Raw genomic sequence first — 16,188 nt, 5'->3', positions numbered from 1 at the left:
ACGGGACCCAGCGATGCTCCCCACCCCCAGGCCAGGAGGAAGTAGATATGGCTTGCTCAAGCAGGCTGTCCGCTCACCAGGGCTGTGGGGGCGGGGAGGCAGGAGCAGAAACCAGCTGGGGTCACCTGTAGAACTCCCTCCTTGCAGGGGCTCACCTGACCCACCTGCTCTTGCTGCAGTGCAGGGCAGCTCCTCCTCGGCCCACAACATCTGCACCTGGGAAAATTCCTCCACTTGGACCTCCTTGTGGGGCTGTCACCACTGGCTGGCCTTACCCGGACCTTCTCCCTGGCCGGAGACTGCACTTCTTTCCCAGATTCCAGGGAAGGAGGTCTCTAAGGAATTCCTGAACATCTTACATATTAGTCCTGGGGGCAGGGGTAAGGGGGTGAACCAGACCCTACTGGAAGCAGTTTGTTTACTCCCTGTCTTAAAACCAGAGACACCAAGAAGTCCTCTCTCCCCTATAGCCAGCCCAAGGCACAGTCCTGATCCCTCCTGCTCAATGCACAGCAGGGGATCCAGCTTCCCTGGGACTGGAATGCATCTCCAAGAGGCACTGATCAGGCCTTGACATGGGGCTGGTACAGCCCCCAAACATCACAGCTTGGCAGATGTCTTAGGCACCCTGCTCTCCTGAGACTACAGGGCCTCTTCCCACCTGGACTCCTGGTGTCATCTTGTCTCCTTGAGTGAGAACACAGCTCTAGGTTCTCACACAGTCATCAACTAGTCTGCTCCTGACACAGAATCTAAAGGTGCACTGTCCCTCAACATCAAAGGACCAGACCCAGTGTTCCCCCACCTATAGGTGGTGTCTGCCTATAGGTATGTCCTTTCACCCACCATGCTGGGCTGACCACCTCTGCCTGAGCTAAAATTCATCTGCACTGCAAACATCCCTAATCTGTCCTGCAAAACTGACTTCTGGACAGGCTCATCTGCATTACAGGTTCACCTGGAGCATCAGAGGCCTGTCACACAGCATCCTCATCAGAACTAAGTATTAACATTTTTCTCCATCTACAGCCATCAGTAGGCAAAGACACACAAAAAATCTCATCACTTATATTCCCTCAGTTATCAGGCTGGGTTTGTTTTGTTTTGAGACAATTTTTTGCTTTGTCACCCAGGCTAGAGTGCAGTGGTGTCATCATAGCTCATTGCAACCTCAAACTCCTGCTCAAGAGATCTTCCTGCCTCAGCCTCCTGAGTAGCTGAGACTACAGATATTTGCCACCACGCCCAGCTAATTTTTCTATCTTTTGTAGAGATGGGGTCCTGCTTTTGCTCAGGCTGGTCTTGAACTCCTGGTCTCAAGTGATGCTCCCACCTGGGCCTCCCAGAGTGCTAGGATTGCAGGGATGAGCCATGACGCCCAGCCAGGCTGGTTTATATTTTTAAACTGTGTACACTGAGTAACCATTTTTCTGTTTTCACACACAGTTCATGTTTTTTCTAGTGAACTGTGACTGTTTATCTTATTCTGGAAGACCTCTTCCTATAGAAAAGGTATTCATGCTTTGTTATACTTGACAAAACTGAGTCACAACATTAAAACTTCTGTTTGTGGCCGGGTGCAGCGGCTCATGCCTGTAATCCTAGCATTTTGGGAGGCCAAGGTGGGTGGATAGCCTGAGCTCACAGGTTCGAGACAAGCCAGAGCAAGACCTTATCTCTTAAAAATAGCCAGGCGTTGGGCGGCGCCTGTGGCTCAGTGAGCAGGGCGCCGGCCCCATATGCCGAGGGTGGCGAGTTCAAACCCAGCCCCGGCCAAACTGCAACAAAAAAAATAGCCGGGCGTTGTGGCGGGCGCCTGTAGTCCCAGCTACTCGGGAGGCTGAGGCAGGAGAATCACCTAAGCCCAGGAGTTGGAGGTTGCTGTGAGCTGTGTGATGCCACGGCACTCTACCGAGGGCAATAAAGTGAGACTCTGTCTCTACAAAAAAAAAAAAATAGCCAGGCGTTGTGGCAGGTGCCTATAGTCCCAGCTACTTGGGAGGCTGAGAAAAAAGAATCTTTTGAGCCCAAGAGTTTTAGGTTGCTGTGAGCTATGATGTCACAGCACTCTACTGAGGGCAACAAAGTGAGACTCTGTCTCAAAAAAACAAAACAGAAAAACTTCTGTTTATGATATTTTTTGATGCAAATAGTCCATTTTCAGGCAGATCTATTGCCATTCTTATCCCAGATCTGATAAACACTGAACCTCACTTTTGCTTTGCATTTCTCTTCCCTTTCAGATTTATTCCCTATAGTTAAGCCTCAGTCCACTGGAGAATTATGTTAGTGTGTTTATTAATTTCCCACAGCTGCTAGAAGATAGTACAGCAAATGAGGTGGCTTCAAACAACTGAAATAGATTCTTTCACAGTCCTAAGGGCCAGAAGTCTGAAATGAAGGAATCAGTAGGGTTGTTTCCTTCTGGAACCTCTGCAGGAGAATCTGTTTCCCTGACTCTTTCATGGCTTCTGGTGGCTGCTGGCAATACTTGGTATTCCTTGGCTTGTGGGTGCATCACCCCCGCCTCTGCCTCTACCAACATGTGGCCCTCACCTCTGTGTTCTCTTTTCTTGTTATAAACACATAGTGACTGTATTTAGGATGAGTTTATCCTTAACGAAGAGCATTTGCAGAGATTACTTGCAAAGAAGGTTATATTCTGAGTGAGGTTCGGGGTGGACATGAATTTTGCTGCGGGACACAATTCAACCCAGTATAGCATGGATGGTCAAATGGGGATACAAATAATTGTCTTGGCTCAGCGCCTGTAGCTCAGTGGCTAGGGTGCCAGCCATGTACACTGGACTTGGTGGGTTCAAATCCAGCCAAACAACAATGACAACTACAACCAAAAAATAGCCAGGCCTTGTGGCAGGTGCCTGTAGTCCCAGCTACTTGGGAGGCTGAGGCAAGAGAATCGCTTAAGCCCCAGAGTTTGAGACTGCTATGAGCTGTGAGGCCACGGCACTCTACTGAGGGCAACAGAATGAGACTGTCTCAAAAAAAGAAAAATTGTCTCCAAACAATGAAGTAATTGCTTTAATGCCTTTTATGAAAGAATCCTTCTCTGTCCCTCCTGGGTAGCCCCTTTTGTTCAATATTGTAGGTTGAGTAAGTTCACATACGTGGTCTGCCTTTGGGTTGCCTGAGTGCCAGGCTATTTTGATTATCACAGCTTCAAAGGATGTTCTCGAAAAACAGTAATCTTTCTCAGAGGGGCTCGATAGCTTTTGGTGGCTTCCTAAGACATCTTCCTCATTAGGTCTTAATGGAGCCCCTGAGACTCGGAAGGTAAGTTGTGCTGTGGCTTGAGATCTTTGTCACAAGTGGATGTGAAACCTTTACCAGGAGAATCCCCTGGTTATGGCCAGAATGAAAGGAAGCAGGTCTGTGACTAAGGAACCAGGGGCCTGGAATCCCTGTGGGGCAATAGTCCCCAACCTTTTTGATAACAGGACTATTTCATGGAAGACAATTTTTCCACAGACAGGGGGATGGGGGGATGGTTTCTGATGATTGAACATTACATTTACTGTACATTTTATTTCTATTATTATTACCTTATAATATATAATGAAATAATTATACAACTCACCATATTGCAGAATCAGTGGGAGCCATGAGCTTGTTTTTCTGCAACTAGAAGTTTCCATCCTGTATTTGCCGCCGCTCCCCAATGCTAGCATCACTGCCTCAGCTCCATCACAGATGATCAGGCATTAGATTTTCATAAAGAGCCTGCAACCTAGATCCCTCCTGCGTGCAATTTATAGCAGGGTTCATGCTGCTCTGAGAATCTAATGCTGCCCGTGATCTGACAGGTAGCAGAGCTCAGGCAGTTAGGCCAGCAGCGGACAGGAGCTGTAAACACAGATGAAGCTTCCCTCCCTGCTCACCTCCTATTGTGCAGCCCAGTTCCTAAAAGGCCCTGGCCTGGCCAAGGGGTAATCTTGGGTTGTGGCCATGTGTTCAGGGCTGTAGATCCTAAAACCTATTTCTTTCCTTAATCTGGGTAGTCTCACTAACTGCCTCAAGTTTAAGAAGCCTGTTCTACCCTCCAACTAACACCCATCTCACACAACGTGAACGGGAAACAGGACACATCCCCCAGCTGGAGGACCAAGGGCTTGTATAAGAACAATCCCCTTGATATCAAATGGAAATCAAGTTAGCAGACTATAAACATCCTTGCTGAAACCACCAAAAAGTAGAAACAAAATGCCTACCAATGGATTAAAGGATAAACAGAATGTATTCCACCCACACAACAGAATATCATCCAGCCATATGAAGGAATGAAGCACTGATTCACGCTGCAACAAGAATGAACCTCAGAAACATGCTGAGCAAAAGAAGCCAGACTTGAAAGCCACACAGCATATGACTCCATTGATATGAAACGTCCCAAACAGGCAAATCCAGTGACAGAAGCCAGATCAGTAGTTGCCAGGGGATGGGGGAAGTGTAATGGGAACAAACTTCTTTTTGGCGTGATAGAATGTTCTGGGATCAGAGCTGGTGGCTTCATATCCTTGTGAATATAATGAACGTTTTTTTATGTGCATTTTACCACAATAAAAATTGAGCATTCCTCTTTAAAAAACTGAGCTGTAAAAAACGAAAAGACATTGCAGAAGCCAGACTAGTACACTTTCTTTTTTTTTTTTGTAGAGACAGAGTCTCACTTTATGGCCCTCGGTAGAGTGCTGTGGCCTCACACAGCTCACAGCAACCTCCAACTCCTGGGCTTAAGCGATTCTCCTGCCTCAGCCTCCCGAGTAGCTGGGACTACAGGCGCCTGCCACAACGCCCGGCTATTTTTTTGGCTGCAGTTTGGCCGGGGCCGGGTTTGAACCCGCCACCCTCGGTATATGGGGCCGGCGCCTTACCGACTGAGCCACAGGCGCCGCCCCCAGACTAGTACACTTTCTACACTCTGGGAAAACATAAATCTCAATTCAGGGCCTTTTTTCCTGTTCTTACATAAAGGAGGGCCAAGGAGAGTGGGGGTGTATGAGTGGACAGATATGAATCAACCACTCTCAATTCCTGGTGTAAGAAAAACAGGGTCCTGCCTACCAGTCTGGCAGACAATTTGGAATTTACTGGAGGATAAGGCCTCCGGATGGGGCCTCCAGAAAGTGTAGTGTAGCCGTTTAGTTTATATAAGGCCATAATTTGAAGCCACATGTTTATTGGATGAAATCATCCCCAAGCTAAGAGGAGAAGGCTAACATTACAGCAGAACAGTTAGGAAGCACTGTGTGGGATTCAGCCCGTTTTTACTTCTCATGTACATTTCCCTGAGCTCACTGAAAATGTTTTTTGTTGTTTTTAGAAGAAACAGCACCTGAAGTTATGGGAAAGCCAGACATGCACACTGACAAGTTACTATAAAGTCAGCTGATCTGTCAGTCTCGGGAGCTCAGAGCATGAAGACAACTTAATAGTCCTTCTTTCTCCCATTCTTCTCCAACCTCTGACCTGACCAGAAAACAGCCACCTGCTCGTCAGGAAGAAGGGGACACTTGAACTCCATGACTCTTCAAGAAATGGCCCAGTGTAGGTGATAGAATCAGGGAGCTAACCTCTTCTGGGGCATTTAAAAAAGTGGGGATGGCTCTGTGAATCCACTGCGAGGGTGAACAGGCTCATGTCAAGGTCCAGTACAGGACACTGAGGGAAGAATTGGTGAAACTGGTGGCCTGGACCCTGCTGAGTGACCAGGACCCAGGGGTGGGAGAGAACAGGGACTCACAGCAACAGCAGCTGGGCAAGCCAGGAACGTCAGAAAACAGCATGCCTGGAGTAGAATAAGGTGCTGTCATGGGTTGATTGGTGTTTCCCTAAAATTCATGCCCATTCAGAACCTCAGACTATGATCTTTGGAAATAGGGTCTCTGCAGATGTGGTTAGTTAAGATGAGGTTGTACTAGATTAGGGTGTGCCCCGAGTCCAATGACTGGTGTCCTCACAAAAGGACCAAAAACACGGATGTGCACAGAAGGAATGTGGCACCTGAAGATGAAGGCAGAGATTGAGGAGATGCAGCCTCAGGCCAGGGGACGCCTGGAGCCACCAGTGCTACAAGAGGCAATGACGACTCCTCCCCTATAACCTCTGAATGGAGAACGGCCCTGCTGACACCTGGATTTCAGACTTCTGGCCTCCAGAGCTAGAAGCAAATAAATCCCTGTATTTTTTAAGCTGCCCAGTTGCAGTTCTTCATTATGGCCTGGGACACTAATCCAGATGTAGAGGTGGTGGATGTTTCACTTGAGGCCTTTTACAGAAAGGTACTGGGGAAGCCTTTCTTCTGCATTAACTGAATATCCAGAAAAGCCCAGCCCAAATAGCCTCCCTGGACTATTGCCAACTCCTTTCTTTCCCCCAAGCAGTTCACCCCTCCCCCACTTTCCACTTGGCCTGACCTGCTACAAGTCCTGGAGATGGTCCCTCCCTCAGGTAACTGCTGATAGGTCACCTGCCCGCCTGCCAGCACAAGGCACTCTGCTCCAGCTATATGTATGCTCACCCCTCCAGGCTGATCACCCTCCCTGGGGCCTGGACGAGGCTACCTTTTTTTTTTTGGGACAGTGTCTTATTTTGTAACCCTCAGTAGAGTGCTGTGGTGTCACAGCTCACAGCAACCTCAAACTCCTAGGCTCAAGTGATCCTCGTGTCAGCCTCCTGAGTAGCTGGCAGAACAGGAGCCCACCACAATGCCCAACTATTTTTAGAGACAGGGTCTTGCTCTAGCTCAGGCTGGTCTTGAACTCCTAAGCTCAGGCAATACCTGCCTCAGCCTCCCAGAGTGCTAGGATCACAGGTGTGAGCCACCTAGCCTGGCTGGATTAGGCTGTCTTCTTTCAAGGCAGGTCTGTGCTGGGCACAGGAGGGAGAGATGTGGTTCCAGGGAAGGAGGCACACAACCAATCAACCAAGGAGCAAAGAGGCATTTTCAATAGTGGCAAGTGCTAAGGGAAGGAAAAATCCCTCATCACATGCTAGTGCACTGCTGCCCAGCCCGGGTGATTCTGCCTACTTGGGGATATCTGGCAATGCCTGGAGACATTTTCGTTTGTTGATACTACATGGTGGGGGGAGCCACTGTATCTGCTAGGGAGAGACCAAGGATGCTGCTCAACGTCGTACAGAGTACAGCATGACTCCCATGGCGAAGAATGATCTGGCTCCCACGTCAGTGGTGTCCAGGTGCGGAAGCCGGGTATAGAAACCCACAGGGTAGGGTGGGAGCGGACAGTTGCTGAGGCCTGTGTAGTTTAAGAGATGTGGACATGCTGAGAACTTAGGAAGAGCAGGCCAGGCGAGGGTGGTGAGAGGGCAGGGGCAGGCAGGGCTGGTGTGGGAACAAGGAACCCAGTGTGGCCAGTGGGGCCAAGGCTTGGGGAGTGGGGAGGGAGGAGTGGAGGTGGAGAAGGTCAGATGTTGCTGGGCCAAGCAAACGTGGTTAGATTTTCAAGCAAGTTCCATGAAGGAGCCCTGGCTGGGTTGAGGAACAGGCCCCAGAACCACAGCAACATTAGGAAGATGCCTACAGACAGTGTAGCCCGTGGCCTGGGTAGAAGCAGGTCTCATTCAATGCAGTTCCTACAAATGTCTGACAGGAGCTGATGGTGGCTTGGGCCAAGCCCATGATAAGCAGGTGGGTTCTAGTCACAGGTGGAAGGCTGACCTGCAGGACCTTGGAGCCAGCCAAGTCCTTCCCAGATGACCTCAGGGCTTGTAAATAAAGCCGTGGAAGCTGAGAAAATGGGTCTGAACAAGCAAAGGAAAACACTTTGCAACTCTCTCTCCAAATCACGCAGCCCACCTGTTGTCGCCACCTTGAGACTTATCAACAGTGACAGTGCACAAAAACTGAATGTTGGTGGCACAGACAAGTGAGCCCTGTTACATACAGCCAAGCAGTCCCTAGGGGAACAAAGGAAGTAGAATTTTGAGTCCCACTCTGCCTTTTTGTAGTTTTGGAGAGTCTCGCTCTTTCCCCAAGCTAGAGTACAATGGTCATACGCTCACAGCAACCTCAAATCCTGGGCTTAACAATCCTCCTGCCTCAGCCTCCCAAGTAGCCTGGGACTATAAGCTCATGACCACAACTGGCTAATTTTCTATTTTTTTGTAGAGACAGTAAAAAAATTTTCTATTTTTTTGGTCTTGAACTCTTAGCCTCAAGTGATCCTCTTGCCTTGGCCTCCCAAAGTGCTGGTATGAGCCACTGTGCCCAGCCCCCACTCTGCTTTTAAGGTCAGTTCGAGTGACTGCTGACAAAAAGGAAGGAAGATTTGATAAGGATGTGGGAGAAATACTGCCTCAGAGCAGTGTCATTTGTGGCTGACACCATCCGTGAACATAGGAATAGTCAGATCATCACAGACTTTGGACCAGGCTCTGAGGAGCTTCTGTGCCAGCCAGGTCACAAGGGACAGGGGCAGGATGGTCAGCTGCTGTGGTCCCTGTGAAACCTTCTCTCACAGGCCCCTGGGATTCTTTGCTTGAGCCTCAGCCAGAAATAAAGTAGCTGCTCAATAATCACTGTCCTTTTCTGAGCTCTCGGCAGTCACCTGCCAGTGTCCTCCTATGCCAAGAGCTACACATTACTTATTTATTACATCAAAATCTACTTGGTGTCCCCCACCCAGATCCCTGTTCTGGTTTCTTCAATCACATCCCCTCTGATTCATAAACCTTTTCAGGCCTGCTGGTTTTAACTCTGAAACAGAGTTGATTTGTTTTCAACAAGGTTCACTCTTTCATGTCACACATCTTTACTGATATATAATTCACATTCCATATAATACACCTGCTTAAAACATACCAGGCAGTGGTTTTTAGACTATTCACAAATACGTGCAAACAGCAAATTTTTTTTTTTTTTTGTAGAGACAGAGTCTCACTGTACCGCCCTCGGGTAGAGTGCCGTGGCGACACACAGCTCACAGCAACCTCTAACTCTTGGGCTTACGCAATTCTCTTGCCTCAGCCTCCCGAGCAACTGGGACTACAGGCGCCCGCCACAACGCCCGGCTATTTTTTTGTTGCAGTTTGGCCGGGGCTGGGCTTGAACCTGCAACCCTCGGCATATGGGGCCGGCACCTTACCAACTGAGCCACAGGCGCCGCCCCAAACAGCAAAATTTTAGAACATTTTCATTTCATTTCATTCACCTGTCCCCTTTAGTTGTCACCCACCACCACTGAACTCTGAGTAGTTCATACCACTCCAACTCTCTACTCTTGCTGACCTATCTAGGTCGCTACCCAGCACCCTGTCTGCCCAATGCTTTTGGCTTCCATCTGGGAAGTTCTGCCTGCCAGAATGGTCCGTGCTCTCTATCTGTGACCCTAGCTCTTATGGCCTCTGACTGGACAAGGGCTCCTCTTCTTCCTGGCCACAAAGCCCACCCACTGCCTCATTTCTATGAAAGGCCACAGAAACTGGCACCTTCTGGTCACCTGAAACTGAACTTGGTTGGTAGGACACCAATGGTCCTGGGATTTGTTCCTGTCAATGCCTTTGGTGATGGCCACTGCCCAACTGCCCCTGAAGCCTACGTACATGCCATGGTTCTGACAATCACATCGCAGAGGCAGAAGGGAAAGAAGTCCCTCCCATCCCCCACCCCCTCGGCCAGTTGTGGGCTTGACATGTAGTGTCTCAACCAGCTCTTCTTGCCCCTGGAAAGCTTGGCATTCTGTTGCACCAGTGGTTCTCACCCAGGGCCAACTGTACTCCTCCAGGGGACATTTGACAATGTCTGGAAACATTTTTGGTTGTCATGAGGTAGGAGAGGGTTCTACTGGAAACTGGCAGGTAGAGATAGGGATGGTGCTCAGTACCCTATAGCAGACAGGCCCCCCACCCCCAGAGTGATCCAGCCTCAAATATCAGCAGTGCTAAAGGTGAGAAACCCCACATTAATTGATTGGAAAAAAACTGCATTTAGATCCTTAGCTTGCACAGAACGCCGCAATAAATTCCCAATGGGTAATGAATGAACTACGATGATCCACCTAGCTGCTCTCTCCTTCTCAACCCAGTTTGTACATTTAAAGGTATGCAGCTAGGACTTTAGTAGGCCATATGATCACAGACACAAAGTTTGATAGGTGTCAACAGAATCCCTAACTAGGATTCCTCACTCAGGGCTGACTATGCCCCCCAGGGGACACTTGGTAATGTTTGGAGACATTTTTGGTTGTCATGCACAGGGCATCTCCTGCCCCAGAGAATGATCAGTCCTAATGTCACCAATGCTGAGGCTGAGAAATCGTGCTTAAAATAAATTAGAAAAGCAACATTTGCACACTTTAGGCCGCCTCAAGGACTCATAGGTGCTTGAGATATTAGCCTGATTCCAACTCCACGCTCACTTTGCTCATGATACTCAGAGTAAGACAGAGTGCCAGCCTTGTGGGGTAACTGCCCCAGCTGCCAGGATCTGAGACATCAGCCCCCATTTGGGCCACTTTCTCCACTCCAGGATATCCCAGGCCCTACCTTCTCCATCTTCTTTTTCTCCTCTTTCTGTTAAACCAGGAGACAGACTATGGGATCACCCAGGGAAAGGGACCATCTCCTCCAGTGTCTACAGGCCCCACTTTACTACTGTACTTTATCTCTCCCAGTCTTGCACTCCTGATAAATGGCATCTCTAGGTGTCACCCAAGGACCCTAGTGATCTTCCCCAGCAGTGGGGCCCTGACATACTTCCTAGGAAATCAGAGCCCCAGGTGAGTCACAGAGTCCCGAGAATCCAAATCTCGTCCTTCAGCCCCCTAGTTTTTTCACTCACTCTAGAATGGGATGGAGTAGGTGGCACCTTGTCATGGAGGAGAGCTCTGGGAAGATCACCAGTGAACCCCTGAGCCTCCTGCCACCAATATGCTGCTATGACCTCACTCATGAGGAAGCGGCAGGACTCACTTCAAAGGCAGATCTGGAGAATGTCTCAGGTCTCCCTCCTCCTGCATAAACAAGCCTCTGGCCTGGGCCCAAGCTCCTGTCATAAGCTCACCCACTGCTGGGTGCCCATAGTCCCTGCTGGGCTATTAATTTGACCTCTGTGCCTGGCTGAACATCTGGGCAGAGATGAGGGATGTTTTCTGTTCTCAGTATCCCCAAGGGCCAGCTCTGAGTCTAGCTCCCAGCCAACACTTACATTTCACTGAGCAATTTGAAGATCTTCCAGAAACTTCTTTTGTCCAATCACTTGTGGCAGTAGTTGTTCCCAAGGTCATTTTGGCTAACAGAGTTGCTTCTGGATGCTCCCTCCATGAGACCATGGCAATACTGAGAACAGAGACACTATGCCTGACTGGGGACACACAGCTTCCTAAGCCTGGCACTAGATACATGCCCTTGTAAGATTCTCCCAAGATCCATTTCTCCCTGTGCTGGGTCTTTGCCTCTAGTTAGTCACCCTTGAAGGTATGAGTCCAAGATCTGGAAAATTCCCCAAAAGGGAGCTTCCAAAACTGACATGACCAATCAACCTGCCCACACCTTATTCATTTAAAGGAGATGAAACAAAACAAAATTATTCTCTCTTGGCATGATCATTTTCCCAAAATTCCTTTACTACCTAAAAATGTAATGTGTCCCTTCCTCAGGACTTCAGAATGTGATCGTATTTGGAGACAGGGTCTTTAACAGGGATGATTAAGTTAAAATCAAAGTCATTAGGGTGGAACCTTACACATACAACTGGTGTCCGTGTAAGAGGAAATTTGGACACAAATGTAGGCACATAGGGAAGATGATGTGAAGACACAGGGAGAAGATGGCCATATGCAAACCAACATAGAACAGATTCTCACAGCCCACAGGAGGAATGAAACCTGCCAACACCTTGATCTTGGACATCTGGCCTCCAGAACTGTGAACCTATACATTTCTGTTGTTTAGGCCACCTCGCTTGCAGTACTTTGTTATGGCAGCCCTGGCAAACTCATGCATCCAGCAACAACTGTAATGAAAACCCTGTAGCAGGGATCCTTCTCTTGTACACACACACAACCCTGTGAAGTAGGGCAGAGCTGGGTTATAAACGAATGAGTCAGACAAGGACAACTTATTCATCCAGCCAATGAGCCCACAGGCTGAACCCTTGAATCACTACTTTATTTATCATCAGGCTTAGACTCAGAAAGTCTCGCCTAGGAAATGAGTAGAACCCAAACTCATCAACTGCATTTTTGAAACATGCCTAATCTCTGAGGCTCCTTCCCAGCCAGGATGAAAATTGAAAAGGAACGAACTGGGCTCCAAATGGTGGTGGCGGTGGGCTGATGCGGAGACAGAGCCCTTTGTTCTGCCACTCTGGGGACAAGGAGGGCTGAAGAGAAGGGCCTGTCTTACTCTGTGGAGAGGCCGCCTGGGGCCATCTGAATGGCCAGCCGAGCAGGGGCTGCCTGGCACAGTTGGGCTGGGAACTCTGGGTACACAAAGGGCTTGTGGGTGGGGCATGGGGGCAGCTCCCAGAAGGGATCTTCAGTCCTATGGCCCTAGAGCATGCTGTCTCCTCCCACAGAGGTAAAGCAGCAATATCATGGTCTGACAGAGCAGGGATGGTGAGCAAGGACGAACCAAGAACAAAAATTCAAGTGTATGCTTGGGAATGGATGGGCGGCTCAAGGTGAAAGGGCAAGAGGAGATAATTCAGCTGACAAAAACCATGTTTATCCAGGGCAACCTCCAGAAGTAGCTCTTGGGAAGAGAATCTAATACCTCTAATCTCGAGAAAAAAGAAACAGTTTGTTCTGAGACGAAGATGGTTCACTCTAGAAAATCAGGTCAGCTGTAATACAAAGGAAAGACAAGGGCACCCCTGTCCATCCTTGGGCACTGTCTCACTCCCTCTGCATCCATTCCTCCTTTTATCAAGACCTACTCCCTCCAAATTAAAAAAATTGTCTAGACAGCAGAATTCAGTTTCTGGTCTCTGCCCCTACTCTCATCCGTTGTGGCAGTTTGTCAGAAGCTCCACAAACACGAAAGCCCCACTGAGGCAATGGCAGGCTATGGCTGGGAACCAGATCTTACTACAGAGCATCAGTTCTCATTTGGGGAGGAAGGGGGAAGCGATTCTGTCCTCATGGACATATGGTAACATCTGGAGACATTTTTGGATTCTTACAACTTAAGGAGAGGAAACACTATTGGCACCTCATTAATAAAGGCCAGAGATGCTGTTCAACATCCTACAATGCATAGGACGGTTCCAAGGCAAAGAATGATCCAGCCTCAAATGTTAAGCATGTGGTTCAGAAACTCTGCGCTAAAGATCTAGGCCTCACTTACTAAAGGTTACTAACAATCCTTCACATTTCTGGAAAGCCCAAGGAGCCATCTCTGAAGTTGTCACCTGCCTGGGACTGTTTCTCTCTCAGGAAAACAGGAACATGTACCCTCTCTGCTGGTAGTTGCCAGACAAGAGTTGGGATGTATAAAAGCATCTACCACAGATGTTCCCTAAAGGGCTCTGCTTGTGCAGTCCCCTCTTCCTGGCTTGGTTTAACATCGGTAGCTTTCCAGGTTTGACTTGGGGCCAGCCACCACTTCTGATGAAACTTGCTGGAATCCCCCTTGTCTCAAAGTTTGTATTGACTACCCCTAATTCTGTCCCCATGATATCTTGTGCCCCATCTGTGGCTGCACCAACCACCTCATCTGAACTCCATTCTTTCCATGGGGAGGGCACTAGCACGTTCTTCCTCCAGGGCACGAGGGCTCATCTCTGTTCCTGGGAATCAACTAAGCACCTGGCACAATCAGTCCTTGCTTAACTGAACTCTGAGCCCACCCAAGACACACCACTTTAAAGAGATGAAGAATGGGAAGCAGCAAGTTAGCAGGTCCCTGCTGGGGAGAGAAAAGTGAATCCTACAGCCACATAGAATGGGGGAGTCACCATGCTGGACCTGAGGGAGAATCTTGCTTAGGGATTTCTAACCGTAAGTTTGCAGCCAAAGCTTTGGGAACAGGTACAATGTGCACAAGCACATCTGACACCATGATTTCCTATTTGGAAGGTAAAGAAGTGGTTAAACAGTTTTGGATATAAACTGTAGAATGGAAAGCTGAACAGAAGTAGCATCATTATAGCAAGGAATCAAGAGTCGGGAGCTGCATAAATTCCAGGAAGGTGTGTACTGGAGATGATAAGGTTATTGAAAATATTAAGTTTCAAGGCTGCTGAAAAACACAGGTAGTGGCCAATCCATTCATTTTGCAGGCGAAGGAACAGGCAGCACTTCTAACACGAGACCCTGCCTACCCACACTATAGAGCAGAGAGGAGGTAATACTAGGGCCATGGGATCAAAAGACCCCAGACCTATTCATCAAGGTGTCTTGGCCAGGGCAGATTCATAGTTGATGTCTGCAGGAGGCATGACTGTGTGCTGTACTCATGTGTCCTTGGGCAGGCAAGGCCAAAAGCCGCCCTTCATAAAAGCCAAAACATTTTGGAAGCAGAAGTGGTGGTTATCATCCTGTGGCTCTCTTTAGATTCAAATTATCTAGATTCACCTCTATGAATGAGCTGTAATAACCCAGATAAAAACCTGGGCTCCACAGCATGTTTGGGAGATCCCAGATAAAGATCCCTATGGGAAAGAAGACAAATGAACACCGATAAAAACTACCGGAAGCCTTTGCCAGAGCCAATGAAGTCAAACCTATCAGTGAAATAACTTTCAAGTCACCTCTAGCTAGCTCTTCCCAGACACCTTAAGATTCTGGAGACTTGAAGACCAAACAAAATGAACTGAGGAAGGCGGAGCCGGGACCCCCCTGGCTGCAAAGCACAATGTGCTCATTAGCTCCCATGTCAGACAAAGAGACACTGAGAGGTCTTCCCTTAAAGAAGCCAGGTAGGTCTACAGAGCACCCAGGAAAAGAAGGGAGGGCACACAGTTGTAGAGCTCACAGCCACCTGGGGACAAACTTCCTGTATGTCATTTTTCCCATTTAAGTCCAAGGATGTAACTATGTGGAGGTGGTGACAGCCCTGTACACACCAATGCCGTGCACATCCACTCTCCCCTTTTGGAACAGTTCTGGCCCCCCACAAACTGCCCCCAAGCTCCTTCCTTGCTCTCTGAGACCCCCAGAATTCAGCCAGTCTTAAGAAGAGAATGGTGCAGTTTCTAAGATTGGGAGACTGGTACGGAGGGTACTGCGACTTCCTGGGCACCCAACTGTTGGGTGTGAAGTTAGGAAGGAGATGAATCAAGAGAGATGAGATGGAATCTCCAGCAGCTGCACCCCAATACCTGCATGGGGCCATTCTAGCCTTTTACTTCTCTCCAGGCCCTCCCTCAGTTATTGCCATGACTTCTAATACTCTTTCTTCCTTTCCAGCCCCATTTTCCCCTTTTCCAATAGCTGCCTGCCACATCAGTGGTTTCAGAACTTCTTGTATTTATTGAGCACCCACTGGGTGTCAGGCACTGAATCCCTTCAGACATCCTCCCTCTGGCGCTTCAATCGCGCCAGTAGACGCCTTCAGATGTGTCCTGTACCCCTTCCCCCCAATCGCTTTCCAGCTGTACCCCATCGGCCCAGCCCCTTCCCCCAGTCTGGGCCTCTCTACCCCGCCTCCTTGTCTCCTCCGCCCCAACCCCGTTTCCTGCGACCCCCCAATTACCACTTAAGCCACGTCCTCTTCGGAGAAGCTGCTCAAAGCCACAAGACTCACCCCTCCCACGCCCGCAAACTCCCTCACCAGCCCCCTTCCCCATTAACTTTCTCCTTCTACATCTCGTTTCCATCTAGTCCCCTGCAACCTCTCCACGACTCCATAGGCTAGTTCTCGCCCCCTAGACCCCAGCCGTCGCGTCCCCCTCAGGGCTCCGACTCTCTCTCCTCTGCAGCCCTTAAATGCTCCCTTCGGGCTCTAATCCCCAACCCGTGGCCGCCCTCTGGGCTCACCTGGGCTTCGGCCGCCGCGCCCCGCCAGTCGCGGGCCGGGTCCCCGCCCGGACGCCCGCCCGCCCGCCAGCCGGCCCGCCCGCCGGCCAGCCGCTCCTCGGGCCGCTCCTCCGGCCGCTCCGCCCAGCCGCGCCCGCCGCTCCCCCGCGCGCTCCCGCTTCCGGGTTCCGGAGGGGAGGGGCGAGGGGCGTGACGCCAGCGCGCCGTTGGGGCGGAGCGTTATGAAGCC

General features: G+C 49.5%; 1 protein-coding gene across 16 annotated transcripts in view; it reads right to left on the bottom strand.

The window, feature by feature from the left end:
• MYO9B (myosin IXB) overlaps positions 1 to 16,097 on the bottom strand; it is a 115,260-nt gene extending 99,163 nt beyond the window's left edge. For 15 of the 16 annotated variants that reach the window (XM_053583554.1, XM_053583558.1, XM_053583560.1 and 12 more), the window contains exon 1: positions 15,960 to 16,093. The gene's annotated coding sequence lies outside the window, so the exon portion shown is untranslated. Of the gene's footprint in view, positions 1 to 15,959 lie in introns of all 16 variants that reach the window. The other variant, XM_053583555.1, reaches the window with a different exon arrangement.
• Between the last annotated feature and the right edge of the window lie 91 nt (positions 16,098 to 16,188).

Source organism: Nycticebus coucang, chromosome 3 (assembly GCF_027406575.1).
Source record: "Nycticebus coucang isolate mNycCou1 chromosome 3, mNycCou1.pri, whole genome shotgun sequence".
In the NCBI taxonomy this organism is placed as follows: domain Eukaryota; kingdom Metazoa; phylum Chordata; class Mammalia; order Primates; family Lorisidae; genus Nycticebus; species Nycticebus coucang.
Note: the sequence above shows the minus strand (reverse complement) of the source record. Positions and strands in the feature narration are given on the sequence as shown.